Below are 26,713 nucleotides of genomic sequence, written 5' to 3' on the forward strand. Positions count from 1 at the left end.
GCGAGATCAGGTGTGACCATTCTAGCCAATGAGAGGGCAGATACGCTGGTGAACAATATGCACAACTCGGATACTGGTGCACTTCACAAAATAGATGACATCAGGAGGATGGAAAATTATGTGGATATGTTGAAGCAACATCTCAAGTCAGGAAGTTAAAGCTTGGTTGCAAATGGGTCTTCCAAATGGACAATGACCCCAAGTATACTTTCAAAGTTGTGGAAAAATGACAAGGACAAGAAAGTCAAGGTATTGGAGTTGCCATCACAAAGCTCTGAACTCAATCCAATTGAACATTTGTGGGCAGAACTGAAAAAGCGCGTGCTAGCAAGGAGGCCTACAAACCTGACTCAGTTACACCAGCTCTGTCAGGACAAATGGGCCAAAATTAACCCAACTTATTGTGGGAAGCGTGTGGAAGGCTACCCGACACGTTTGACCCAAGTTAAACAATTTAAAGGCAACGCTACCAAATACTAATTGAGTGTATGTAAACTTCTGACCCACTAGGAATGCGATGAAAGAAATAAGAGTTGAAATAAATCATTCTCTCTACTATTATTCTGACATTTCACATTCTTAAAATAAAGTGGTGATCCTAAGTGACCTAAAATAGGGAATTTCTACTTGGATTAAATGTCAGGAATTGTGAAAAACTGAGTTGAAATGTAGTTGGCTAAGGTGTATGTAAACTTCCGACTTCAAATTTGTGAATGAAAGTTTACAAGGAAGGTGCACACAGGTTGAGACATTTTTTTTTAGGTGACAAACAGTGACACATGGAAAGACAGTCACACATTCAATATCGCCTTGAAAACTCTTGCCTGCATCTTGATGATCTACGGTGTAATCATTAGTCTAACAGTCCCAAACGAGAGTTTCTTTTGGAGAAATCCAGGTATGTTTATCCCCGTTTCGTTCGTGTTGGCTTCTGTTTAAAAAACGTTTTACAACAGAATCGGCGGAATGAATACACCCCTGATCACACATAAACACAGCTCACATTCATACCAGTCACGTTGTAGTCCTTTATAAAAGAAAATATATATATCTTTTTTTACTTTTACCCCCTTTTCTCCCCAATTTCGTGGTATCCAATTGGTAGCTACAGTCTTGTCTCATCGCTGCAACTCCCGTATCGACTCGGGAGAGGCAAAGGTCGAGAGCCGTGCATCCTCCGAAACACGACCCAACCAAGCAGCACTGCTTCTTGACACAATGCCCGCTTAACCCAGAAGCCAGCCACACCAATGTGTCAGAGGAAACGTTGTACACCTGGCGACCGTGTCAGCGTATATGCACCCGGCCCACCACAGGAGTCACTAGAGTGCAATGGGACAAGGACATCCCTGCCGGCCAAACCCTCCCCCTAACCCAGACAATGCTGGGACAATTGTGCGCTGCCCCAACCAGGATCTCTAGTGGCACAGCTAGCACTGTGATGCAGTGCCTTAGACCACGGCGCCACTCGGGAGTTCTCCACGTTGTATTCCTTCTCGCGTTTATGCACTTTCCTCCTCTCACCTTTTCACTTCGCTTGTGGACTCCAATATACAACACATCAGCTGTATGTGACCAGCCAAAAAAAACTTTCCAAGCCAAACCATATCATAACCCCTACACACAGCCCACATCGTTGTCACCATTTTTGCTAAAGTAACGTCATAGTCAACATATAGAACTATCATGTTAGTAAACCCGTTACAATCACGCAGTAACGGTACAGTGTACAGTCAGTAAAAGTTAAATAAGCAGTTTAGCAGTTACACTGGCGGGCCCCGGTGGCAATGAATTTGTAAAACCAAAAGCTTACCTTGAATTGGAAGAGTTCCAGTGTTGTGTTGCATAGTCAAAGCCAGCTAGCTGACAAAGCATCCCTTTGTTTGAGCTGGGTGTTTGAGTAGGGTAAATTAGCTAGCTAGCTACATTTGCTAGCTCAGTAAGTGAAAGTGAAAAAAAAGACAAAATATAGCTCTCTTGCTTCTCCTTCATTTTTTAAGCATTTAATTTATTCAACTATTCTTTCTCGTTCTTTGAGTCAACTACTCACAATATTTTATGCACAGCAGTGCTAGTTTGCTGTAGCTTATGCTTTCAGTACTATTTTAATTATCTGATCCTTTGATTGGGTGGACAAAATCTCAGTTCATGCTGTAAGAGCTCTGATAGGTTGGAGGACATCCTCCAGAAGTTGCCATAATTACTGTGTACGTCTATGGAAGGGGGTGAGAAACATGATCCTCCTAGGTTTTGAATTGAAGCCATTGTACCCAGAGGAGGATGGAAGCTAGCTGTCCTCCGACTACACCATGGTGCTCTCTACAGAGTGCTGTTAAGGCTACAGTAGACCTCATTGCAAAACAATGTGATTTTAACCAATTATTTGGTGATGTAAATATATTTAGTAAAGATTTAAAAAGGATAACCTTTTAAATGTTTTACTATTTTTATTTATGTGAAATTCAGTGAGGATGGTCCTCCCCTTACTCTTCTGAGGCACCTCCACTGGTACGGCTGTTTTGTTCTGTTCGCATTAATTAATTTGCAGTAACAGTGTCGGTATTCTAAGCCAAACTGCTATTCAATATTTTTGTTTGCATGCATGAAAAACTAGGCTATTACTTTCAGCATTGAGTTTGCATTATTTTGGTAAGACAGCTGTGTGTACGGCTGCATTCACATAGGCTGTTTGTATGTAATATGTTAATTACCCTATCTAACTTGTTGCTTGTGTTCATTATGAAAATGTCATTGCTTTGGTGTGTATAGGGCGTTGTCCTTTGTGCTGATACAGCGCAGCGGTGATTGGTGTGAAATCTGTAGCCTTCCCGCCAATTTAAACAGCCCCCTATGTAATTTTATCCTGGCGCCGGTTCTGGGTGTTAATTATTAGGCTGATACCCCATTTTACGGACCAAAGATCCCTATGTAAGAATATACATTGCAATTTGAATGTTCAATATTCATAGTAGTATGGAAATTATGAAGTCTAATACATCCACAGTGCAATTTCAACTGATTTGTCCTATTTTGCCAAATGAACTAATTGTAGTTTAATAAAAAAAAATTATAACAACTTTGCTAACTTTTTAAGCATTATATAGTCCAAAAATGGCATTTTTACACTATTTGTATCCGTTTGCATCAGTTTCAATACGGGACTTTTATTTTGAAGGCAAACCGCAAACGCCACTATTGTGACTAATCGTTATTGTGGTTAGCTTCACATAGGTGGCTCTGACAGTGCTTGGCGCTGCTGAAAACGACTCATCTGCAGATTACTTGCTTTTCTGTATGGAGCACAGGAGGATGGTGGCACCATATGGGGAGGATGAGATCGTGGTAATGGCTGTAGTGTAGTGGAATCAGTGTTATGGTATCAAATACATCAAACACATAGTTTCCATGTGTTCTTTTGCCCATCTTAATATTTATTTTAATTGGCCAGTCTGAGATATGGCTTTTTCTTTGCAACTCTGCCTAGAAGGCCAGCATCACGGCGTCGACTCTTCACTGTTGATGTTGAGACTGGTGTATTGTGGGTAATATTTAATGAAGCTGCCAGTTGAGGACTTGTGAGGCGTCTGTTTCTCAAACTAGACACTCTAATGTTCTTGTCCTCTTGCTCAGTTGTGCACCGGGGCCTCCCATTCCTCTTTATATTCTGGTTAGAGCCAGTTTGTGCTGTTCTGTGAAGGGAGTAGTACACAGCGTTGTACCAGATCTTCAGTTTCTTGGCAATTTCTCTCATGGAATAGCCTTCATTTCTCAGAACAAGAATAGACTGACGAGTTTCAGAAGAGTGTCCTTTGTTTCTGGCCATTTTGAGCCTGTAATCGAACCTCCAAAATGCTGATGCTCCACATACTCAACTAGTCTAAAGAAGGTCAGTTTTATTGCTTCTTTAATCAGCACAACAGTTTTCAGCCGTGCTAACGTAATTGCAAAAGGGTTTTCTAATGATCAATTAGCCTTTTAAAATTATAAACTTGGAATAGCTAACACACTGTGCCATTGGAACACAGGAGTGATGGTTGCTGATAATGGGTCTCTGTACGCCTATGTAGGTATTCCATTAAAAATCTGCCGTTTCCAGCTACAATAGTCATTTACAACATTAACAATGTCCACACTGTATTTCTGATCAATTTTATGTTATTTTAATGGACCAAAAATGTGCTTTTCTTTCAAAAACAAGGACATTTCTAAGTAACCCAAACTTTTGAACAGTAGTGTATGTGCCGTTCTTCCCCCAGCAGCCAAAGGAATGGCTTAGGCAATATCCTTTACAAGATAAATTCACGTTTTAGGCCGCCGTATAGGCTACTGTATGAATCAATTAATGCGTAACCTTGGGAGGATATGACTCAAAACAGACTACCCTACATAAAGGTCAGTGGAGGCTGGTGGGAGTAGCTATAGGAGGACAGGCTCATTGTAATCAAGTGGTTTCCATATGAGTCAAGCAAGTGGTTTCCATATGTTTGTTGTGTTTGATACAGTTCCTTGTATTCCATTCGAACCATTACAATGAGCCCGTCCTCCTATAGCTCCTCCCACTAGCCACCACTGATAAAGGTGCAGAAAGTGACTGATAATGGGGAACAATTTACTAAATGATTATGGTATCCTGCTTAACAAAATGTGTAACCAAGGAAACTGTTTTCCCCTTACCATTGGTCTATTCAACAAAGCGAGTCTCCAGTGAAACGCCCTCTTTTACAAACTAGACCCAATGAATACTGAAGCTGCAAACCTACAGCCTAGGTGACGTCATGCATACTCGTATTCCTTTGGCGTGGAAGCGGAGAGGGAAGAAGGGATCTTGTTCTTGACTATGGAGGCGAGTTACATTGCATGGGACTAGGAGCGGACTTGTAGAGGTGCTACTTCCATGCTGATTAAGTTACATGTTCCAATGTGGATCCACGCCAAAACACAGCGATCACAATAATACTCCTTAAGGTACAGGCTCGTTTTCATTTATTCTGAAAGCATGGAGAAAATCTGTAAAAATGAAAACATCTGCAGGCTAAATGGTCTGCGCTAGACAAGCTACTATTTAAGTCCTCTTTTTTTTTTACTATACAAACAGTGCAGCATGTGTTGTTTATTTCCTGCTTTTGCCATAGCCTATACATAGCAAGCAAGGACCATAATGAAAACTAATATTTCTCTTGTGACTGATTCACTACCACGCACACCTCTGAGGGTCATTCACTGGGTATTGAGTGTGCCCCTTGATACATTGCAGCCGAAACTTTTGATTTGTCCATTATTGTATCTTGTGGACGTTACATGAAGTGTTACTTTTTGTAAGATTTATGACTCTGAGGTCGAAATGCACCGGGAGAAAATTAATAGGCAGGTGAGTTTAGTGTGTGGGAATCTGAGGAATGCGAGGATTAGGGGCGGAGATTCATGCTCTTCCCTTCTTAATTTTCTCACGTTTATTTAGATTTAAACTCACGACTGTATTCAATGCCCTAACCTGGTCAAACAGTCACTATATTTTCCATTGGCGTTGATGCTTATTTTTTCCATTCTCAAATGACGTAGCCAGATTAAAATGTTGTACAGTTCTGCACCAATTTCGAACCAAAACGATCTTTTTTTTTGGTCACGCTAGAGAGTGACTCCCGGTCCCTTAAATGTCGCTTAATTTAAGTTATAAGCCTAATAGTTGTAGACCGATCTAATATTGATACAATGTATTTGGGATTGACAATGCTGGTGTTTATTATTTTTGTCGCTCGGTTAACAGTTTCGTGTTTTAATATCAGCTAGTATAAAGAAGAAGAAAAATCAGCTCGACTACTTCACGTGTCCCATCGCCGTTTTCTGGATTCATGCAAATCAAGGAAAAACACGTTTGAGCAGATTGATACTCGGCAACTCGACAGAAAAGTAAAGTCGTGTCAGTCTGAAGGCCGTGTGAACGGTTATTTAGCGTCAGTAGCCTATTAAAGTGTAAGGAACAAGGCAAGATTTTAGTGTGCCGTTTTCTTTTCCCAAGCGCGCACTATTGCTTAGATGTCTCGGTGGAATCACTGTCCTACTCAGGATAGATAGCAGGAAAACTGTTCCCTACAATTGCGATGCCAAGCGAGCCTACTCGAGCTCCTTTGAAGTCTCCACGTTTTCTTTTCATTTCGTTTATTTAAAATGAACCAATAGCAGTGTTCACAAATATCTGAACTAAATGCTCCATAGGAATGAGAGAAGGCGGCAGCCCACAACGTTTAGAGGGAAAATGCTTTCATTATCAATATCACTGATGTTGATATTTCAAATAACTCAACCCGTATAGGAGTAGCCTGCTGTGCCATCATCACACTTTGTCATTCACAAGACCGGTATATCCTTACACACTGGCATTGGAAGACCTTTACAAGGACGTATGCACTATGCAGAAATAGATATGTGACTGAGACCAGTACAACTGCCTCTGGACACTTGTATATGATTAGAACATATTCTTACATCTCACAACATGTACATGAAGGCATCAAAAAGGAATTTCCTTGGTTGTCATGGGCAGCTGAAACACTGCATAGGTTTTTGTGTCTGGGCGAATTGTTATGGAGATTTGATGGACAGCTGTATGAAATAGTTATTTGTTCAGTTCTGCCATTTATCAAATCACTTTAGGTCCAGTTTGTGACCTCTGCACTCTTTGGTGTGCAGCAGTGTGTTTAAAATAACCCTTTGGTTATTCTAAAGAATTGTTTCTCACTGTGGTCCTCTTCCAATCCTTCTCCATGTCTCCTCCTCTGTTGAAAAGTGTTATGTATGTTTGCCTGGTCATCTATTGGTGTCAATGATGATAGAATTGAACATGGCATTGATGTAGCATACTATAATATCATCAGCAACCTAAATATCAGGAACATCTCTAGTCTCCAAACGTGGGTCTATTTGCCCATAGAGGCTAGCTCTGGACATACCTAGCCCTAAACTGTACAGTAGCTGACCAGGTGGTGGAGGTGATATTTGAGGTCACAATTGTGCAACTGTACTCTGAGTCAGTGTGCTCTTGCAGTCAGATGCACGATGCAATGCTCCTCGTGACTCACATTACCCAAGCCACAGTCCCAACAGCTGACATCTATTGAAGGAATTCACTTAATCTCAAAACATGAAGCTTTCTCATGAGGTATTGCGGCAAAGGCTCCAGGTAAAAACGTTTTGTGCAAGTGTTCTGCTATGGACAATGTGATTTTGCTCTTGCAGTGCATAAATTGTGAGGAGTTTTGTGTGTGTGTGTGTGGTTTTCGCTCCTTTGTGGCACGATGGGAGACAATCGCAAATGTCTTATTGGAGTCTTGTGGGTTTAACAACAACAACAAGGTTTGTTTGAATAGTCTGACCCCATGAGAGTTTCTGCCTCCTCACTCTGCTCCTTATCTGGGTATAGATGCAATCAATTAATGCACTGTACTCCTATGTTGTTGTCAGAGCTTTTGGCTGTAGATGAAGGCTGCTTTGCTTGCATGATGTTGGGAACAAATGCTGCTGTTCTAGTCTGAGTCTGCACAAACACAGCCAAGTTCTCTCTTAAATGGCACCCCAATTCCCTTAGTACACAACTTTTGTCCAGAGCCTTATGGGCCCTGGCCAAAAGTGGAGCCTTTGGAACTCGCTGCCTGTTTTGGTGCAATTATTTTGAACCCATGCTCATGTCAGATTCTGTTTAACAGGAACTGACATCAGTCAGATGAGTAGTTCAGTTGCTCTTAGACGCCCCTTCTTGATAAGTAATTCTCTAATGCTGCTCAGACAGGCACGGCAAAGCTAAGCTCACTCTGCTACAAATCTTGGGCCCTATAAAAACAGTTTTGAAAAATTTCCCGAATTCTGTTTTCTCTTTTTTTTTTTTTTTTTCCCAGGTTTTCACTCTCAATTAACATTGTTGTGGACTTAGAACAACCAATTGTTGTTTTTCCACAACAATGTTAAACCACTTCACAAGACAATTTGAGGTCTGGGAAAAATTGAAGAAGTTTGGATTTTTGGGTGCAGTTACCCTTTTAATGCAAGTGTGCACCAGGAAGAGGCCATTATTTGGTTAAGTGCTGTAGCACTCATGTGATTGCAGAGTTCTTGAGGACGACCACAAGTTGTATAAATTCCACGTTGAGCCTGTAATATCGATCTGTGTTTTTGTCACATGGGAGACTGACTTTTCTGGGAATAGACGAGCGGGACATATTTTAACCGGTGACCTTGTCAACAGAGCGAGAAGAGGCAAACCAACACCCACACATGAAAGTCTGAACCGCTGACCTCCCTAAACTGGAGTATTTTAATAAATACCAGGCATATTGCCACATCTAGGCTAGTGCCCTATCGAATTTAATGCTAACATTCATGAGTTGAACTGTATATGAAAATCCAGGTAATTAAAGGATTATGTTCCACATGCAGTGTGCATTCAGTTCTCCTACTATAGGCTGTTCGGTTTGTGGTATAGTGAAATGATTTGGTGAGGCCTGTGCGGGCTGCCTGCCGCTCTGCTGATCTTACTGGATATATAGATAAATTCCTGAAAGGTTTCCAGATTTCATGCTTTGGTTGGATCCTGGGCGGCTGAAGATAATGAACACAAAGCATGTCAGCGCTTTGAGAGATTAGGCACACAGTGGATTTTTGTCCAGTGAAATAGCCCTCCATAGTCCTGGCACACTGAGAATGAATGACCAGCGGCTCTCCACTCTCCAGCCTTGTGCTATGTGGAGTGGATAGCACTGAATGGGAAAGAGCCGTTTTAATTTCAGTGTGAGTTGCTCCAGATGTGGCTAACTCGCTAGAAGAGTATTTTCTTCTAGCTCCTAATCCTACCTGCAGTTTTACCTCGACGGGGAAGAGCAGGATGGCATATTGTTGAATATTTCAAAGACAAAGTGCTTGTTACTGTACAACTCCGGGGTGCCCGCTCTCTTGTTACGAGAGGCAGAAGCCTGAAGGGGACAGGCCGTCTCCCCGCTGAGCACATTTGCCTAACAAACAAGGCCTCCAGAGAATTCCGCAGCAGTCAGTGAGCATTGGATGACTTAACATAACCTGGCATGACTCCGTGTGATGAATGGACAATTGTTAATCCTAATGTCAAATCGCCGTAAGTAATACACATTCAGCGGTGTCCAAAATGGCCAGTGGTTTTGTCCTAGATAAACTAGTAATATCATCAACCGTGTGTAGTTAACTAGTGATTGTTAGTTTTTTATAAAGATAAGTTTAATGCGTTAACCAGCACCTTACCTCGGCTCCTTGCTGCACTCTTATAACAGGTGGTCAGCCTGCCACGCAGTCTCCTCGTGGAGTGCGATGTAATCGGCCATAATCGGTGCCCAAAAATGCCGATTACCGATTTGTTATGAAAAATTGAAATCGGCCCTAATTAATAGGCCACTCAGTATATCAGCTATCTTAATCCATTTGGTAGTTTATCAAATGGCATGCATCGCCAATGCGTGTATGGTGGGATTACTGGCCTTCTGGGCATCTGTCATCTGAAGCAGAGAATAGCTAAAGTCACACATTGTTTACATGTTGAGCTATATGTTCTCAAGTTAAAATGATACCAGTAGGCAATGTATGGGGCTAACTATATAACACATTTTGTACCTTCCTTTTATGTGCTGATATAGAGTACCAGTCAGAAGTTTGGACACACCTACTCAGTCAAGGGTTTTTTTGTTATGTGTGCTATTTTCTACGTTGTAGAATAATAATGAAGACACAAACTATGAAATAACACCTATGGAATCATGTAGAAAAAAAATAACCTGTTAAACCAATCAAAATATATTTTAAATTCTTCAGAGTAGCCATTATTTGCCTTGACAGCTTTGCACAAGCTTGGCATTCTCGCAACCAGCTTCATGAGGTAGTCACCTGGAATGCATTTCAGATTAATTTGTGGAATTTCTTTCCTTAATGCGTTTGAGCCAATCAGCTGTGACAAGGTAGTGGTGGTATACAGAAGATAGCCCTGTTTGGTAAAAGACCAAGTCAATATTATGGCAAGAACAGCTCAAATAAGCAGAGAAATGACAGCCCATCATTACTTTGAAACATGAAGGTCAGTCAATACGGAACATTTCAATAACTTTGAACGTTTCTTCACTCTTCATCAGATGACCTGGCCTCGACAATCACCCGACCTCAATTCAATTGAGATGGTTTGGGATGAGTTGGCCTGCGGAGTGAAGGAAAAGCAGCCAACAAACCCTCAGCATATGTGGGAACTCCTTCAAGAATGTTGGAAAAGCATTCCTCATGAAGCTGGTTGTGAGAGCCTTGATGACCGCTTTGCACACTTTTGGCAAAGGGTGGCTACTTTCAAGAATCTCAAATATAAAATATTTTGATTTGCTTAACACATGATTCCATATGTTATTTCATAGTTTTGATGTCTTCACTATTACTCTACAATGTAGAAAATAGTCAAAATAAAGAAAAACCCTTGAATGAGTAGGTGTCATTTTGACTGGTACTTTGTATAAAAGTGTTTAGTGCAAATCCAACCCTTGTAATTTAGGTACAGTAAGAAAATAAGGAGATGACAATTAGGTTACGGAAGATTAGCGTTACAGTTAACATATGAGTTCCCCTAGTAGATAGTCCAGGGGTTACCCTGAGCCTGTCCAGAGCCTGCTGGTTTTCTGTTCTTCCTGACAATTGCATCCACCTGCTGTCCCAGATCTAAATTGGTCCCTGATTAGAGGGGAACAATGTGGGGGGGAAGCAGTGGAACTGGCTTCGAGGTCTGATCGTTGCTCTATCACTGGCCCTGGATGCGCTAGATACATATTATTGACCTTTACTCTTTTCGGTCAATAACATGTGACCCGATTTAGGAAACTAGGCGTATGTCGCAAGACAAAGGAGATGATTGTGGACTACAGGAAAAAGAGGACCGAGCACGCCCCCATTCTCATTGACGGGGCTGTAGTGGAATAGGTTGAGAGCTTCAAGTTCCTTGGTGTCCACATCACCAACAAACTAACATGGTCCAAGCACATCAAGACAGTCGTGAAGAGGGCACAACAAATCCTATTCCTCCTCAGGAGACTGAAAAGATTTGGCATGGGTCCTCGGATCATCAAAAGGTTCTACAGCTGCACCATCGAGAGCATCCTGGTTGTATCACTGGCTGGTATGGCAACTGCTCGGCCTCCGATCGCAAGTCACTACAGAGGGTTGTACTGGGCCGTACGCACATCACTGGGGCCAAGCTTCCTGCCATCCAGGACCTCTATACCAGGCGGTGTCAGAGGAAGGCCCTAAAATTGCCAAAGACTCCAGCCACCCTAGTAATAGACTGTTCTCTCTGCTACAGCACGGCAAGCAGTAGCGGAGTGGACCTAGTGTCAAGTCTAGGTCCAAGAGGCTTCTAAATAGCTTATACCCCCAAGCCATAAGACTCCTGAACATCTAGTCAAATGGCTACCCAGACTATTTGCATTGCCCCACTCTCCCCCTCTTTTACACCGCTGCTATTCTCTGTTATGGTCTATGCATAGTCACTGTAGATATTACCTCATCTAACCGGTGCCCCCTCACATTGACTCTGTACTGGTACCCCTGTGTATATTGTCTCGCTATTGTTAATTTACTGCTGCTCTTTAATTACTTGTTACTTTTATTTCTTATCTCTATCATTGGTTCGGGGCTCATAAGTAAGCATTTCACTAAGGTCTACTACACCTGTTGTATTCGGCGCATGTGACTAACATTTTATTTTGATTTGAAGTCACGACTTCACAGGAGAGCCGTTTTGAACATAAAAAAACAAGTTCAAAGAAATGCCTTCTCCAACGTGAACTTTCCTGTGCCTTAATATCAAAGTTGTATGCCGTCTGTAAATACGAATAAAAGTCTAGTTGGTTCAGCCACAGAAAAAGTCAGCAGCCTTCCTGCTAGCCATGATTGGCTAAGATAATGAGTGGGCTGGACATGCCGAGAGATGAGTTTGGTGTGATGGACTACTTTCTGGAGGGCGATCGTGCCATGCTGACTCTCTCTCTGACTCTGAAAATGAATCAGTCTGCCGTGAAGCTTTCATCCATGTATACGGGTAAGAATCTAAGATCGAACCTGTTTGTCATAGCTAGCGAACGTTAACTAATCCGTTTGTATTGCTAGTTAAAGCTTGCTGTTAGCTGGTCAGCTGGAGTTAGATGGCTGGCTTGCTAACGTTACTCTGTCTATTGGGATTTTAGTTAATTTTTTACATTTTGCTACATAAGACCGAATACATAATGTTTTTATTAACATTTTGTTGGCTTTATAATCGTGAGAGAAATGTAACTATCTTGTAGCTTACAAGGTTAGCTGACTTTTCTCAAAACGACCATCCATTGTGGCTAGCTACTTCTTGTCTTTCATGCTAGCCTGCACAGCCAAATATCACGCCAGAAAAATCAACATTTAAAAAATATTGATATGCCCAGCATTGTAAACTGTTTCTCCCCTCTTTCTGAAGCTTCAGCTCATCTCTAAATAACAGAGAAATGTAGTGTAAACCAGCCTGCTGCAAACGTTAAATGTTCTGTCACCAGTGCTTGTTTTGTTGAAATGTTTAGTCCTCACGCACTCTTACTCGTATGGTACTAATCTGGTTAGCAAGGCATTTGATTGGTGGACTTGTTGCGAGGGCATCACTGATTTACACCAGGTTCCCACCCCTCATTAACTGATTTCTGCATGGAACTTATCTCAGTTCACTGGTTACGATGGCAACACCCATCCGTAGCACGCGCTCCAGCAGGTGTATCTCACTGATCATCCCTAAAGCCAACACCTAATTTGGCCGCCTTTCGTTCCAGTTCTCTGCTGCCTGTGACTGGAACGAATTGCAAAAATCGCTGAAGTTGGAGACTTTTATCTCCCTCACCAACTTCAAACATCTGCTATCTGAGCAGCTAACCGATCGCTGCAGCTGTACATAGTCTATTGGTAAATAGCCCACCCATTTTCACCTACCTCATCCCCATACTGTTTTTATTTATTTTTCTGCTCTTTTGCACACCAATATCTCTACCTGTACATAACCATCTGATCATTTATCACTCCAGTGTTAATCTGCATAATTGTAATTATTTGCCTACCTTCTCATGCCTTTTGCACACAATGTATATATAGACTCCCCTTTTTTCTACTGTGTTATTGACTTGTTAATTGTTTACTCCATGTGTAACTCTGTGTTGTCTGTTCACACTGCTATGCCTTATCTTGGCCAGGTCGCAGTTGCAAATGAGAACTTGTTCTCAACTAGCCTACCTGGTTAAATAAAGGTGAAATAAAAAAAATAAATAAAAAAAGTGAAGCCTGGTTCTCGACGAGGCTAGGTTTGAGGTGATGGCATCTCCCCTATGTCAGGAACCTATATATTCTCCTCAATCCATGTGGGCTGATGTCAGAGGCTTATGCAGGCTGCGGAGGCTCCAAGTCTAAAACTGCAACGGTGTATAAGCCAACCTTAATACAGAAGCCAACCTGCAGGATCCCTACGCCTCACCTGCTTCCGTCATGGCCATTCCAAAAGCAAATGAGAAGATTCACTTGTTAAATGTCAAGCAATTTCAAAGTGCTGTATGTTTGATAATTAACTTCAGTGAAAGGGGTTGAGCCATTTGAAACAGTTCCAGTACATGACATTTATATTGGCATTTCATCAGATGCTATTATGTACTTTATTTTTTATATTTTTATTTTTTACAGCGGTTGGTTTTAAGATCTAGTGTTCATGTTGAGCTAAAATACTCCCATCAGAAGCTTTTTAACTTGATAAAGACACGTGGCTCACGGTCTTGATAAAGACACGTGGCTCACGGTCTTGATGAAGTGACCAGATCAGAGCTGATGAATTTTCAGTCTTGAGCATTGACAAATTAGACATTTCCACTGCACATTCTTCTCTTCAGGTTTTCCCTTTCCAGGACAAAGTTCTGACATGATCCTAGAAGCAGAGAACATTCCCAGAATAACCCGCAATTTACTCCCTCTGTGTAATGTCAGAGAAAGTTGACAACTCTATTATGGCCATTGGCCACTACGCTAACAGCTATATACTGTATAATGTCAGGCAGTCAACCCATTAAAAGGGCAGATTTTCCACCAGTTTTACTATTGAATATGTCACTGGCGAGAAGGGCCTCATATCAGCCCGTTTCACTTCAACTGCTTTGCCAAAACCTCTCTATTTGGATCATGTATTTAAAGGGCCAGTGCAATCTAAATGCATACTGTATTATTCTCATGTGTTTTGTATCCTATTGTACAACCGCTGATAAACAGATTTTTTTTCCCCTTAGGGTTATTTCCTGATAGTTGCTGGTTGAAATTACAATCTACACAGGAACTTCTAATCAGCAGGTTTTGCATGTGTGGAATTTCAGCTTGCCTGGTGACATCACCTGGTGGTAGATAAGTTAAAGGTCCAATGCAGCCATTTATATCTCAATATCAAATCATTTCTGGGTAGCAATTAAGTACCATACTGTGCTTGTTTTAAATTAAAAAAATGGTCAAAACAAATTGTTTCTTAGTAAAATGGCAATTACTCAAACAATAATTTTGCTAGGACTGTCTGTGTGGTCTGAGAGAGGAGGAGAAAACTGAACTAGCTGTTATTGGCAGAGCAGTTTGGCACTTTCTTTCTGTCACCAGGCAGTCCAAAACTCCACCCCACCAAACAGGCTGAAATTTCACTAAACACTACTTACACTAAAAGGGCATATCATAATTTAACCACTTTCACAGTATTATTCCAACCTCGTAGTGTGGAAATATATATAAAAAACACAGGAAAATCATGTTTTTTGCTAGCACTGGTTCTTAATAGACCAATATGTTCCAAACCTGTCTGCTAATAACGGTTCATTTAGTTTTCCCCTTCCCACCCAAGCCTCTCCCAGAAGTCATTGCAAAAATTTTGCTTGGGAATTGTTTTTGTTGCAAAAAAAGGAAGCTATTTTTGTTTCTCTTTGACAATATTTAATGGAAAGCTATTACTAAGGTACTAAATTGTTACCCATAAATGATTTAATATTGATATGAAAACAGCTGCATTGGGCCTTTTTTTTAAAACTCCCAGCTGCTCATACCTTCCTCACAGTTGTTGATATGACGAGCTAGTTTGACCTTCAGAAATGGTTGGTATTCATGAAATGCAGTACATTGATAATACTTGAACAGTGATTTTTTTTGAAAGCGGAGCATCACGAGCTGTAGCATGATGAACGTGATGACACTGCACTTAGGGCTATTGCTCCCTCCAGACATTGCATTGCAGTCCAATGCCTTTGATAAAAGCACACATTTCTACCTCAGAGCAGTAAAGTCATGCTTGCACTACATGAATCATAACTGAGATTACAACTAAGGGGGAATTTATTTTACTAACCTGTTGGGTGTGATTTATGTTTCAATTAAAAGCCCTTGTCATAGATCCCTCAACCCAGCTCTCTCCCACTCCTCCCAGTGCTCTATATCCCCATTCCTGTGGCTTTGCTTTATAAGCCATCTTGTGTTTCAAAGAGTTCATGTTTTAAAAGTGCCATTAGCTGGGTCAAAAGGTTCATAGACACATTTTAAGATAGTAGAGCGTGGTATTTAGCTCACTGGCCCCACCAAAGCATTGTTTTTAAAAGGGCCGCCGAAGGTGATTGAACTTTTTGTTGTTGCCATTTTCCTCATGCTCATTTCCCTTTCTCTACATGGCTCAATGCATGTTAGCGCCCCAGGTGCATACTGCATTTTGTTTTAAGTTTTATTTGTGTATGCTAAGCCCCCAAGGAAGAGTCTAAATGGAATACATTGAGTTGGAACACATCAGCTTAGCTAACCTCATACACCCCTTGTGCAGGTAAATGCATGCAAATACTGTGACAATCTCTACATTGTATTGTATGCCCCATCCATTGGTTGGAAAGTAAATATGTACTTGGCCTTTTATTTATATATATATATAATTTTTATCTCATGCAGTTTTGCCTGTCCTTGAAGACTTGACTCACAGAAATAGTTGAGCTGTTCCAGCTAAGGGTTCTGCTAGAGTGAATGAGTGATTTGAAAGAGAAGTTTACTTGTGTAACACACAATGATACATTGGCTTTTATTGTGCAGGATTCTCTGAGACGTTGGTGCTCAGCTTTGTAGCTTGCTGTTTAAGGTCAACGATACACCGCGGGGCAGTTACTTCACAGATTCAATGTGACAGGACGTTTGTTTGCACCAAAGCCAAAGGAGGGAAGGCAAATGTGACAAATGAAACGAGACCTTAGAATAAAATGAGAAACTGATTTTAGTTTGATTTCAAAGGTGAAAGGTGCTTCACTTTTTTTCCCACACTTGCTATGACTTAATCTATTGCTCAGCACACTGTAGTATTGCAGAAGATTTCCAAGGAGCTGAGATATAACAATTGTGAATGTTAAGCGTTCTAAAATAGGGGAATAGTGCTTTTACAGCCAGGTCTGTTTTTGTGGCTGTGTTGAAGTTCAGGACAGTAGAAGACGGGTGTTTTTGTCTAGGCAGACAACAGAGTGCAACGTCCCGATTTTGAAACAGCCCGTAGACTGAACACTGTGTGTGGAGGCCATGAGGCCATCTCACCTCCCACACTACAGGTCAAGGACATCTGCAGACAGGAGTGATAAGGTGGGGGGGTGGGGGGGCTTTTTATTTTGAAGTGTTAATGAGCTGTTAAGCTATCTGGCCCTCAACGATTGACTCGCCTCAGACGGAATTATTATTTATTTTCACGAGAAATGTACTCCATCCCCAATACCAAGGCTGTTATTAACATGCTTTTCATGCAGTTAACAGTAACAACCCCCTCATTTGAATGGACGGCAGCATGGTTCTCAGTGACCCCCTGCTCGCCACTCTCTAAAGAGGTGAGTATTTTAATAGGCAGAGTTAATGCAAATCAGCCTTCACGGGAGATGTCGACAGATCCAGTTTGACTCTTTCTGCATAAACCCTATCTTTGAGCATATACCGCTGGTAGTTCCTACTAAGGAATAGGTTGATGCCCTGTTTCTTACCCAATAATCTCCTCCCATTGGTTTTTGGAATGGGGTTTATATGCCTTTCTTCCATAGTGTCAACTTCTCTCCCATTTTTATGGTGGTTTGATCCTTTTCCATATCAATGACTAAATGCTGTGTGTGTGTGTGTGTGTGTGTGTGTGTGTGTGTGTGTGTGCATTAATTTTATTTATTTATTTTTATTTCACCTTTATTTAACCAGGTAGGCAAGTTGAGAACAAGTTCTCATTTACAATTGCGACCTGGCCAAGATAAAGCAAAGCAGTTCGACACATACAACGACACAGAGTTACACATGGAGTAAAACAAACATACAGTCAATAATACAGTATAAACAAGTCTATATACGATGTGAGCAAATGAGGTGAGATAAGGGAGGTAAAGGCAAAAGGCCATGGTGGCAAAGTAAATACAATATAATGACGGTAGCACTTTTTACATTTTGAAGTAGTTTTCAAATCAAATTTTATTAGTCAGTTTTACACTTTTAGATGAAGTTGCTTTGCACCAGTGGTAGGCAGCTAGATTTAGCCGCGGGCCGGTTTTGTCCAAGCGAATGGCCGGAAAACAATTATAATCATTTGTACCCTGCAAATTGACCACAACTAAGCCCAAAAATGGATTGTATTTGGGAAATAATTTCGTACCTTGATAACATTGAGTCACAATCACATATGTCAATTTTCTTAATATGTGGGAATACTTGGCAACAGATTTCCTAAATTAAACTACTTTTTAAGCTTACTTCCTGGTGATTTTGGGCTACAACAAAAACAAAACGCCTGTTGCCGACCACTACTTTACACAAGCTCCTTTAATCTTTATACATGTGTAATACTGTAATTACTACAGTAACAGCGCTATTTAATATTATTTGAGGAATTGCTTTGAAGTGGCATAGTAAGGGAGTTGAGCGGTTTTTGCTATTACACATTTGGAATAAGGAATCCCAATTCCTCTGGATTGTAGTTGGCAGTTCCATCTGTGACTTAATATTTATAACAATGTGTTCAGCTGGTTACCTCTCACTCCCATTGCAGTTTATAGCTCCTTTTTTTGTTGTTGATGCCAATGGAATTTATACTTGTGCTATCACCATTGATAGAATTCTGTGTCAAAGGGAAACTTAAGCGATCCCGTGCCTCCTGTTTCCAAGCTCAAACGGAAGCCTGAATCGGCATCCCATATACCATATTCCCTACATTGTACACTACTTATAGTAATCAGATAAAATAAAATGTATATGCGTCTTTCGCTCAAATTGTGTGACGTCCATGAGGCAAATGGTGGTCACACCTGATACTGACGTGTTTTCTGATCCACACCCCTACATTTGTTTTTAAAGGTTTCTGTGACCAACGGATGCATATCTGTATTCCCAGGCATGTGAAATCCATAGATTAGGACCTAACGAATTTATTTCAAATTACTGAATTTCCTTTTCTGAACTGTGTAACTCAGTCAAATCTTTGAAATGGTTGAATGTTGCGTATTTTATATTTTTGTTCCCAGGCAATAGAGTGCCATTTTGGGACACGAACCTGTGACGTGTGACACATTTCCACGTGGACGTTGACTCGGAGGGAACATGACGGCAAGACAGCGAGCTCATAGACCAGGAAACCGGAGGACGGGAGTTGTGAGGGACGGCTGGCGGGGGCGGCACGGCTTTGCCTTTATACCACATGGCATTTTCTCATGGCGTTGTAGAGGGAACCTGACACAGCCCTACTGGGCACTCTGCCCACGGCTGGATGGCTGCCGGATGCTGGCCCTGTCAATACCAGTGATGCAGCATAGCAGATAAACAAGGGTGAAGTGATGTTGATACTTCACTGTGATCATATTAATTCCCCCACTATACACTCACAACATTCTACAATTGCATGTGTTCTTGCGTGAGTACACGCACAGTAAAGTGACAGGAATATCCCACAGAGGGGTGTGTGTGTCTAATTGTTGCTGCTGTCATCCCCCTTAACTTCCCATCCGCTTTAATGAGCCTACAAGGATGCCCTATTGATGAATAGACAACCAGATAAGCTAATGCTGTTCTTCCCAGTGGTGTGATTTGATCATTTGTCAGAGGACCGTGAAGGCAGTTCATCAGCTGCTGTAATCGGTCTAAAACGGGGGAAGCAGCCGATGTGCGGTGCACGCTCGGTAATTCACTCCAGGCAGGATGCATTGTGGGAGCCAGATCACTGCCAATAGTAGGCCAATTGTTATGTTAATGCACCTTTTACATCCGATTTGATTCCAGTCATTTCGATCATCTTGGAATTTCTCACGGGTCCTTTCCATAAAATCCTGCACACTTACAATGTTCACATTAAAATTTGATAACCACCTGAAATGGGAGAAATAAATCACCACCTATGTATGTGAGGCAGAATGGAACATTGATTAAACTGAATTTATTTCCGCCTTTCCGGCTGAAAGAATGAATAACTTTCACCGCGGCTCTGATCACCATTTAATTTCCCTTCTTTATGAACCGCTGCGGCGGCTTGAGTGTTATTTCTGTTCTGGCTTTGTTTTGCTGCTGTATTTGCTTTAGCAAATGAGCCTGTCGTGTTCACTCTCATGGAGAAAATTGGAGCATTCATCTTGTATTCAGCTCTTCCAGGGAGAATCCTAAGTTGACTTCTGTGTTTTGTCCGTGTGTGACCAACATTTCACTTCAGAGATTACATCAACCCACAGAGCCAATGTATAGGCCTTGATTCTGGAGGGTGTGCAGCAGACTCTATTTGATGCTCCAGTCCCCCTTTTTAAGTTGTCAATCCTTTGGGCGTCATTTACATTCAATCGGAGCGTAATTTATGCCCCCAGCCCCGCGCTGTCACGACACGTTATTGATGACCTGTTTTGAACAGCTGATTTTTTAAACATTTGGATCTGTCTCTCAGCGAGGCTTGTGGCTGCCAAGTAAAATGTTTAGGGTTCTAATAGCCTGTCGCGTTCCGCTGTCAAATAAGACGTCATGTATACAGTACCAGTCACACGTTTGGACACACCTACTCATTCAAGGGTTTTTCTTTTAATAAGGTGCCATTTGGGATGCAAGCAGGGTGAATGAACAGAACAGGAGGAAGTTCCTCAAAGAGTGACCGCTCATAGTCTTCTGGTTGCACGATGTAGACCGATTTTCAATTATTACACATGAAGTAATCTCCCTCTTGTCCACTTGCACTGGTGAGTCGCTTTGGTTTAATGCATTTCATTGGAAGAGGTCTATCTGGGTTATAAGTTGTATGAACTGCCCTGGTGTGACTGTGTTTCTTGCCTTTTATTCCTGGTTTACCTTGAGCCATGCCCTGTTCACACACGCTCAGATTAGCCTGGAGTGATTTTAGATGTTCCTACATTTTGTAGGATATGATTCAAGGACATCCGAGGCGGGCAGAACATCTATAACATTCCTCCCTCATTTCAAATCCCTCTCCAGTCATCCTATTGAGTCGGAGGACACTTGACTCGAGGTCTCGGTCTATCCACACAGCTAATCTCTGCCTTTTAATACCATATCACCACGTGAATAGGTAGGTTTTCGATCTACTTCTGGGTTATATAGTGTATACACCCTGATCCACCCAGTATTAGTGTGTGTGTGTGTGTGTTATATATATATATATATATATATAACATCTCCAGCATGGACTAGGATACATTCCTCCAGCTTTTGGGGTGTGTTACAGAGTAAAGCACTTTCAGCTTTTGAGCCCTTTCAGAAAGTAAAATGTTTAGGGATCTAATAGCCTTTTGTGTTCTGCTGTCAAGGAAGGCATCATGTATACAGTACCAGTGACAAGTTTGGACACCTTCTCATTCAAGGGTTTTTCTTTCATATTTTCTACATTGTAGAATAATAGTGATGAGATCAAAACTGAGAAATAACACACATGGAATCATGTAGTAACTAAAAAAGTGTTTTATATTTGAGATTCTTCAAAGTAGCCACCCTTTGCCTTGATGACAGCTTTGCACACTCTTGGCATTCTCTCCACCAGCTTCACCTGGAATGCGTTAACAGCAGTCTTGAAGGAGTAATGCTGAGCACTTGTTGGCTTCTTTTCCTTCACTCTTCGGTCCAACTCATCCCAAACCATCTGGGTTGAGGTTGGGTGATTGTGGAGACCAGATCATCTGATGCAGCACTCCATCACTCTCCTTGGTCAAATAGCCCGTACACAGCCTGGAGGTGTGTTTTTGGGTCATTGTCCTGTTGAAAAACAAATGATAGTCCTACTACATGCAAACCAGATGAGATGGCGTATTGCTGCAGAATGCTGTGGTAGCCATGCTGGTTAAGTGTGGCTCGAATTCTAAATAAATCAGCATCTCCAGCAAAGCACCATCACACCACTACCTCCATGCTTCACAGTGGGAACCACAGATGCAGAGATTATCCGTTCACCTACTATGAGTCTCACAAAGACACAGCGGTTGGAAGGAAAAATCTCAAATTTGGACTCATCAGACCAAAGGACAGATTTTCACTGTATAATATTCATTGCTCTTGTTTCTTGGCCAAAGCAAGTCTCTTATGTTGGTGTCCTTTTAGTAGTGGTTTCTTTGCAGCAATTTGACCATGAAGGCCTGATTTCACACAGCTGGTTGAGAGAATGCCAAGAGTGTGCAAAGCTGTCAATCAAGGCAAAGGGTGGCTACTTTGAAGAATACAATATATATTTTGTTTAACACTTTATTATTTTTTTGTTACTACATGATTCCATATGTGTTATTTCATAGTTTTGATGTCTTCACTATTATTCTACAATGTAGAACATGGTCAAAATAATGAAACCCTTGAATGAGTAGGTGTCAACTTTTGGTGTGAGTGTGAGTCTCACACACACACACAGTTGAATTCATACATACATACACCACAGCCAAATACATTTAAAATCAGTTTTTCACAATTCCTGACATTTATTCCTAGTAAAAATTCTCTGTCTTAGGATCACCGCTTTATTTTCAGAATGTGAAATGTCAGAATAATAGTAGAGTGATTTATTTCAGCTTTTATTTCTTTCATCACATTCCCAGTGGGTCAGAAGTTTACATACACTCAATTAGTATTTGGTAGCATTGCCTTTAAATTGTTTAACTTGGTTCAAACGTTTTGGGTAGCCTTCCACAAGCTTCCCACAATACGTTGGGTGAATTTTGGCCCATTCCTCCTGACAGAGCTGGTGTAACGGCGTCAGGTTTGTAGGCCTCCTTGCTCGCACATGTTTTTTCACTTCTGCCCACACATTTTTTTATGGGATTGAGGTCAGGGCTTTGAATGGCCACTCTAATACCTTGACTTTGTTGTCCTTAAGCCATTTTGTCAGAACTTTGGAAAAATGCTTGGGGTCATTGTCCATTTGGAAGACCCATTTGCGACCAAGCTTTAACTTCCTGACTGATGTCTTGAGATGTTGCTTCAATATATCCACGTAATTTTCCAGCCTCATGATGCCATCTATTTTGTGAAGTGCACCAGTCCCTTTTGCAGCAAAGCACCCCCACAACATGATGCTGCTACCCCCGAGCTTCACGGTTGGGATGGTGTTCTTCGGCTTGGAAGCCTCTCACTTTCCCCTCCAAACATAACGATGGTCATTATGATCAAATAGTTATATTTTTGTTTCATTTTGGACATTTCTCCAAAAGTAGGATCTTCGTCCCCAGTTGCAATCCGTAGTCTGGCTTTTTTAATGGTGGTTTTGGAGCAGTGGCTTCTTCCTTGCTGAGCGGCCTTTCAGGCTATGGCGATTTATAGGACTTGTTTTACTGTGGATGTAGATACCTTGTGTACCTGTTTCCTCCAGCATCTTCACCTGTTTCCTCCAGCATCTTCACAAGGTCCTTTGCTGCTGTTCTGGGATTGATTTGCACTTTTCACACCAAAGTGCGTTCATCTCTAGGAGACAGAACGCATCTCCTTCCTGAGCGGTATGATGGCTGCGTGGTGCCATGGTGCTTATATTTGCATACTATTGTTTGTACAGACGAATGTGGTACCTTCAGGCATTTGGAAGGATGAACCAGACTTGTGGAGGTCTACAATTATTTTTGAGGTCTTGGCTGATTTTCTTTTGATTTTCCATTGATGTCAAGCAAAGAAGCATTGAGTTTGAAGGTAGGCATTGAAATACATCCACAGGTACACCTCCAATTGACTCAAATTATGTCAATTAGCCTATCAGAAGAATCTAAAGCCATGACATCATTTTCATTTTCCAAGCTTTTAAAAGGCGCAGTCAAGTTAATGTATGTAAACGTCTGACCCACTGGAATTGTGATACAGTTAAATAATCTGTCTGTAAACAATTGTTGGATAATTGGCTTGTGTCATGCTCAAAGTAGACGTCCTAACCGACTTGCCAAAACTATAGTTTGTTAACAAGAACTGTGTGGAGTGGTTGAAAAACGAGTTTTAATGACTCCAACCTAAGTGTATGTGAACTAGTTTTAATGACTCCAACCTAAGTGTATGTGAACTAGTTTTAATGACTCCAACCTAAGTGTATGTGAACTAGTTTTAATGACTCCAACCTAATTGTATGTGAACTAGTTTTAATGACTCCAACCTAAGTGTATGTAAACTTCCAACTTCAACTGTATATGTATATATTTCAAGAGATGGGCAAAAGGAGGTGTGTGTGTGTACATACAATGCCTCTTTTTTTGCCCTCTCGAATCTTTGAAGTGAGGTTAATCTCAGTAGAATTCATGTCATTGTACTTGGAGAACAAAATTGTGTGACAAGAAATTGTTTCTGCAGGGGTTGTGTGTGTGGGTGCTCTAGGGCCTAGGCCATGTTGTGAAGTATGTGAGGCTCCCTTTAACTTGTTTGTGTATAACACATGCTTTAAAACCAAATTACATCAGCTACTGTAGTTTAGTTTTGACTATAGTCAGCAGTCTAAGCATATCTGCTTTGTCTCTAATAGTTTGGGCTGGGGCTTTTACTACTTGGTAAGAAATATGTTGCGTTCTTGATGTTTTTTTTTGGCCCGCCGTAGAATTACAATTCATGTCTGTTATTTTTTTGGGGGGTTTGTTTATCAGCGCTGAAATATGGTATCGACCACACTTAGTGAGGTCTGAAAAGGCAGCCAGAGACCGCATATCACCTTTTTATTTAGCGAAGTCAATATGGTATTTGAACGAGGCAATTAAGCATTGTAGGTGTTTAGGGACATTGCCATGGCTACTTTGTGCTGTGTAATGGAAGTCTGGTTCCCTACGAGCTCTTTATTGCACATGGCCAAGGCATCGATCAGTAGTATTCTAGTGGAGTTAATTATGCCCTTTTGTTTTCCACCCTCATGCCGGCTTAAGAAGTCCAGAGGAACCAATGATTGGGGGGCCAAGAGTTTTTTAATGGAATGTTATACTTGGACCAGTATAACCCATTTATTAGGCCTTCTGCATATTGTACGATCAGCTTTAGTTTTTGCCATGTGGCGTAGGTAGACCTGTACGAGGGTTGCTGGTCCAATGATCAAATGAATAATTGTGTATATCTCAAATGTGGTAAAAGTAAAAATCCCTTACCTAATTTCGTAGTGCTCCCCTTACTTTGACCACATTGTGGTAGGCTTTCATTCCAAATTCTGCGAGTAGCTAGCTCGAGTCCGCTCACATCTCTATTTGAGAAGTTTGATTTCCCAGGCTTTATGTTTGAAGACCGAGCAATGGGCATCTGAACTGCTACTCTGCTGAGACTGCCTGCCTCTGAAGTTCAGGCTAATGTGTAATTATATCTGAGCTCTGGTTTTCCCTTCCACGTTTTTTTTTTGTTCAACACTTGTGACTTGGTTAATTTGGGTGTCAATCAGCCTTATGAAGCCTTCTTCTCCACAGTTCTTCTCTTCCCTCGTGTTGACTGATGCTATAATGGGTATTATTACCCTAAGCCACATTACGTTCAGTCTCATGACCAGAAGGGTTGTCTACTCTTTGTAGATGGGGAAATGGGAGATGAAGGAATGTGTCTGTCTGACAATCTGTTCGATTTTCTTTTCTCTGCTCCCTGGGGAAGATGCCGTGCATGGCAGGGGCCACAGGTCAGTTGTCATGAGAAACTGAAATGTGATGAAGTAATTAGTCTCTACTGTGGACTTCTTTTGAAGGTGCAGTCCAACTTGATTTTCCTGTGTTTTATATCATATTGTACAACAGCTGAGAGAACTAACGGTTTAAAACAGTCCTAGCAAAAGTCTTGCTCGAGAAATAGTTTATTGCTAAATAGCAGTTTGTCATTTTTTTTTTAAATGTAAATCTATTTCAGTAAAGTTGTAATTGTTACCCAGAAATTATTTGATATTGATATCAAAATATCTTCATTGTGCCTTTTTTTTTTCTCTCTCCAATTTCGTGGTATCCAATTGTTTAGTAGCTATCTTGTCTCATCGCTACAACTCCTTGTAGGGCTTGGAAGAGACGGAGGTTGAAAGTCATGCGTCCTCCGATACACAACCCAACCAAGCCGCACTGCTTCTTAACACAGCGTGCATCCAACCCGGAAGCCAGCCGCACCAATGTGTCGGAGGAAACACTGTGCACCTGGCAACCTTGGTTCACGCGCACTGCGCCCGGCCCGCCATAGTAGTCGCTGGTGCGCGATGAGACAAGGATATCCCTACCGGCCAAACCCTCCTTAACCCGGACGACGCTAGGCCAATTGTGCGTCGCCCCACGGACCTCCCGGTCGCGGCCGGTTACGACAGAGCCTGGGCGCGAACCTAGAGTCTCTGGTGGCACAGCTGGTGCTGCAGTACAGCGCCCTTAACCACTGTGCCAGCCGGGAGGCCCCATTGTGCCTTTTTAAAGACATGTTCTGGACTTTGGCCACTACTAAGAATTTGAAACCTCCCGCTTTGGCCCAGATGTGTCCGTGTAGTTCATACCTGCATAATCTGTAAGGAGATTTACAGTTTTTCTGTAAACTGCTGTGCTATTTTCCTTTCATTTCCCCCACGTAGGCCAGTGCCCTAACCGTTTGAGTCACAATGAGCTTCATCCCTTCACCATTTGAGTGACAGCAAGATGCACACACAGCCGAGAGCGAGCAATGTGGTGCACATATATGCACATATGTGACGTAGTACGCAATTTTAGGGGATCACCTTTGGCTCGTGAGTGCTACTTTCAGAACTACTGACTAAAAAGTCTACAAAAGCACCGGAGAATCTCTTTTTTAAAGAGGCTTCTGCAGCCAGATAAACTATCATGCAGAGGATTTGAAAGTCACCCATTGATGTCTAGACCGGGGTTGAAGGGCGGGAACCCGGTTACTGAGATTTACCGCCCAAAACCACTCCCTTTTCCCAGGATAAATAACTGTAAAAGCGGTAAATTATAATAAATTATTTATATGAATAGCATGACGGGAAATGGAACAGTTAAATGATGTAAATCTGGATTCTCTACGGCTTTCGTTCTGGTCACTGCATTGATGAATCATCAACGCTTAAGGTGGGGACCGACAGCCCATCTCAGTATGTAGGCCTTTCATCTCATGGTAACTTCTTATTTTATTTTATTTTGTGGCAAGTGTACTGTAATTTGCTGCAGCATAGCCTATGCTAATGTGATATAAGGAACGGATGCACGTTTAATTGACACATTTCCATCTGGCTTTCGGGGGTCAC

General features: G+C 41.6%; 1 protein-coding gene across 13 annotated transcripts in view; it reads left to right on the plus strand.

The window, feature by feature from the left end:
• The first annotated feature begins 4,765 nt into the window (after positions 1 to 4,765).
• Positions 4,766 to 26,713, plus strand: part of LOC110520056 (plakophilin-4) — a 114,827-nt gene continuing 92,879 nt past the window's right edge. For 7 of the 13 annotated variants that reach the window (XM_036974315.2, XM_036974323.2, XM_036974329.2 and 4 more), the window contains exon 1: positions 4,786 to 4,965. The gene's annotated coding sequence lies outside the window, so the exon portion shown is untranslated. Of the gene's footprint in view, positions 4,966 to 26,713 lie in introns of all 13 variants that reach the window. The other 6 variants (XM_090229646.1, XM_090229661.1, XM_090229665.1 and 3 more) reach the window with 3 other exon arrangements.

This window comes from Oncorhynchus mykiss, chromosome 3, assembly GCF_057628025.1.
Source record: "Oncorhynchus mykiss isolate SJ-2025 chromosome 3, ASM5762802v1, whole genome shotgun sequence".
NCBI lineage: Eukaryota > Metazoa > Chordata > Actinopteri > Salmoniformes > Salmonidae > Oncorhynchus > Oncorhynchus mykiss.